Source organism: Poecilia reticulata, linkage group LG20 (genome assembly GCF_000633615.1).
Source record: "Poecilia reticulata strain Guanapo linkage group LG20, Guppy_female_1.0+MT, whole genome shotgun sequence".
NCBI lineage: Eukaryota > Metazoa > Chordata > Actinopteri > Cyprinodontiformes > Poeciliidae > Poecilia > Poecilia reticulata.
Genome location: NC_024350.1, coordinates 13004283 through 13007810, shown reverse-complemented (window position 1 = coordinate 13007810; position 3528 = coordinate 13004283). Strand labels below are relative to the sequence as shown.

Below are 3528 nucleotides of genomic sequence, written 5' to 3'. Positions count from 1 at the left end.
GAAGTAAGAAGAAGCGAGGAATCAACGCCACGGCCGTGGCATGATCCGTTTTACTTTCTCCCCGTGGAATACCCGATTTGGAAAGGGAAGATGTCACCGGACGCAGTCAGTCATTCGGGAGGTACGCCAACCTGCCCACAACGGCTCCCTTGGATTTTTAATGCAGTGTACCTGACCATAGGAGGGACRGAGGTACGGGTTCGTTGGGGGCCCCATTATCTGGAACCCCTACAGGGCCTGTACTGTGAGATATCGATCAATGACATGATCATCTGGACTATCACTGAACCTAGTGGCGCAAAAAGTGGGTATGCAGCGCATGCAACGCATAGGGGCGCAGCACCAGAGGGGTTATCACGACTTTACACAAGTGTGTCTTTATCTGAGGGGCAGAGGCTCCGCCGAACCCCTGAGACCGACTCATCAAACCCCTGGGGTTCGATCGAACCCAGGTTAAGAACCACTGGCATAGATATGAAATACTTAGATTCTACAGTGAGTTACATTCCCTCAAACACATCCATACAATGATGCACAGGATGATTAGGTAACTTAGGGTTCAATCTTACAAAAAGACATTTCAGCATATGATGAAAGGAAGTTGGAATCAAACTCACAACCAAATCAAATTTCAGACGATCACCACAGAGCTACAACTTGCCATCTCATCAAGGGACAAATGTAGTATTTTGTGGCTTTAGTTGCGAATCCAAGGAGATTTAAAATAAAGAGACAAACCTTTATTTCTGCTGAAACAGTTTGAGTTCAAGTACATTTACTGTAAAATACATTTTGTTCTTTTTGTTCACAGGAACCAGAAGAACCAACCTATGTCAACCATGTGATGGCGACTAAAGCATCATAAACCTCAAGGAGACCAGGAAGATGTCAAGGCCTCTGACAGAGAGAGGATTTATTATTTTTATCCAATTGTTCAAGTTTGTGTCTCAAGAAGCTTTTTCTATCTGCAAAGACCAATAGGTGAAGGTGTGGATACACTGTGGACGTGTCATCAATCCATCACATCCCCATCTGTTGTGCTTTAGAAATAACTTATTTCTTGACACTTTTTTCTCTACACTTGACTGTGGTACTAATGGAGAATGCTAATGCTTTGGTGGATTGCTGTGTCAAAAAAGAGGCCTCTTTCTATTTCAGGTGTAAAACATGCAATGCTAAATAAGATAATTATAATAATAATACGTATATATACTTCTGTAAAACAAGTATAAACTGGATGTCAGAAGCATTTGTTATTAACATCCCATATTATCCCACATTGAGGAGATCAAACTAAGATTATAAAGGTCAAAACATATTTGCTTGAATGAGAACCTTAGAGCAGGATCCTTTTGAATAAGTTGCAATAACTAACAGTTCTGGATATATATATATATATATATATAAAAATATGGCAGAGATAAAAAAACAGAAACAAAAACCCAGTCAATAAATTTATTAGTGTATAACATGTAAAGTAAAAACATATTCCTGGGTTTTAATTTAAAAATATAGTTTTGTTTTAAATTGTTTTGACCTAAATGTTTTCATGATGGATATTACAATCATAACGTCACAGATTTAATATGGTTTATTTTCATATTTTCACATCTTTTCTTATTAGTCACAAATAACATCACACATAAGTTACACAGATTTGAAGTCAGCTCAGCCATGTGGACACACATATCAAAAGCTCCTTCTTACCTCGCTTTAAAAAAAAAAAAATCATATTTGAGTGGAAATCTAAGATTACTTCTTTAAAAAAAAAAACAATATGTGCACACAGGATTGTTCACCGCAAAAATAAGTGCAAAGCGACGTAATGGAAACGAATACTCTTTATTGTCATACACTTTGTTCTCTGCCTAGCAAGTGATGCTTCAGATGTAGATAAATATTTGCCTTTTTCAAATAAAGGCATTGATAAAAAAAAAAGCTCTCTTCTACTTGTCCTTCTTTTATTCTCATTATGAGTGACAGAACACAAACTGCAATGCTTCTTCTTTTCTGTGCTCATGTAATAAACTCTAAAGCGTATTTTGGGTTGTTGTCCATTTTATGGATTGATTGACATTAATCTCACTTTATTAATTTGGTTTACTGATGACAACTTACTTTTTTTCCTGTTCAATTAACTTAAAAGTTACAAATCCAACTAACTTAAATGAACTTAATTAACTTAGAGGAACTTGTAATTTTGACTTTCTTTGAAACAACTGAGTTCAATGTACACTGAAAGAAGAAAATAGTTTGTCCAGCTTAGTAAATAAGAGAAGGAGGGAAGACATGCAGCAAAGGTCATCAGGCCGGAATCGAACCTGCATGTCTTCCCTCTCTGTCATTACCCACAATCCTTAATAAGTTCTCTCAAATAAAGGCTGCCTGAGTCAAAAAGTCCCGGTAAAGAAGAGATTGTTTACTAGTTTCCTTATTTGTTTGAAGTAAACTAAAGGATTTGAGTAAGACTGACTTAAATTTGTCATTTTAATTACACTTAATGAATTCAGTTAAAAAAAACGTAGCAAATTGAGTTGGATCAACTTAATTGAATTACTTGTTACCAATTTAAACAAGTCAATTAAGTTAGCTAAATTCTTTTTACAGTGCAGTGAGAATCACACAAAAATCCCCCGACATCCTCTTTTAGAAGAGGAACAAAAAACACACAAAAAAGCCCAAGACATCGGCACAGAAGAGTCTGCATGATTTTCTTTTCAGTAGATGATATTTACACATTCCCTGGTTTGGAGCAATTTTGTGTCATTGCTTTACTTTTATATCGTTTGGGTAAGAACATCTTTACATTACTGTGACTTTTAATTTGACTTTGTGGCATGTTTCTATTTGAGTCGACTTCCACTTCTACTGTACGTAAGCTAAGTTATTCTTTATTTTATACTTTATAAAAGGCAGCATTAATTCATTGCCAAACATGATACAAACTTGATCTAAAATAGACTTTCTTTGAAAAAATAAAAAATAAAATAAAAGACTTGTAATTATTTCTGAAATTTTCTCCAGTTTTAGAGACAAAACTCTGATGGCGGTTCTGACTGAGACCATGCTGATCGTCAACATGTTACTGAGTGTCTTTTTTCTTCCTGGTGAGATGTTTGTTCTCTCTCTCTTCTATTTGGAGCAAACACATGAATAATTTGTAGTCAGAAATGTCTGATCCTGATTTTGTTCAAAGGCTTCACATGTAACATAAAACTGAACTGGAGTTTTTTGGATTATGAATTTTCTTTACAGGCAGATTTTGCTTCAGATTATGTTAATTTTTATTCTGTTTTACAGGTGATTTGGCTGATTACTGTTATGGTCAAACACCAGCTCTCAACATCACTACACCAAATAACATGGAAGCTCTGACTGGAACTTGTTTGCAAATCCCATGTAGCTATGAGACAGAGAATGTTAAGTATAACAGCAATAAAACTATCTATGGAGTTTGGATGAAAGGTGACACACAACACTATTTATATCCAGAGGTCGTTATTTTCAACAGCAGCGGCTCAGTTAACA

The 3528-nt window shown here is 35.7% G+C and overlaps 1 protein-coding gene and 1 long non-coding RNA gene across 2 annotated transcripts in view; both read left to right on the top strand.

Moving 5' to 3' along the window:
* LOC108165684 (vascular cell adhesion protein 1-like) overlaps window positions 1-3528 on the top strand; it is a gene marked incomplete at its 5' end in the record, with an annotated part of 115962 nt that overhangs the window by 8862 nt on the left and 103572 nt on the right. The window lies entirely within an intron of this gene.
* On the top strand, window positions 2694-3512 carry LOC103482496 (uncharacterized). Its single transcript, XR_536478.2, has 3 exons — window positions 2694-2790; window positions 3025-3107; window positions 3301-3512. It is a non-coding gene; the product is annotated as an uncharacterized LOC103482496 (long non-coding RNA).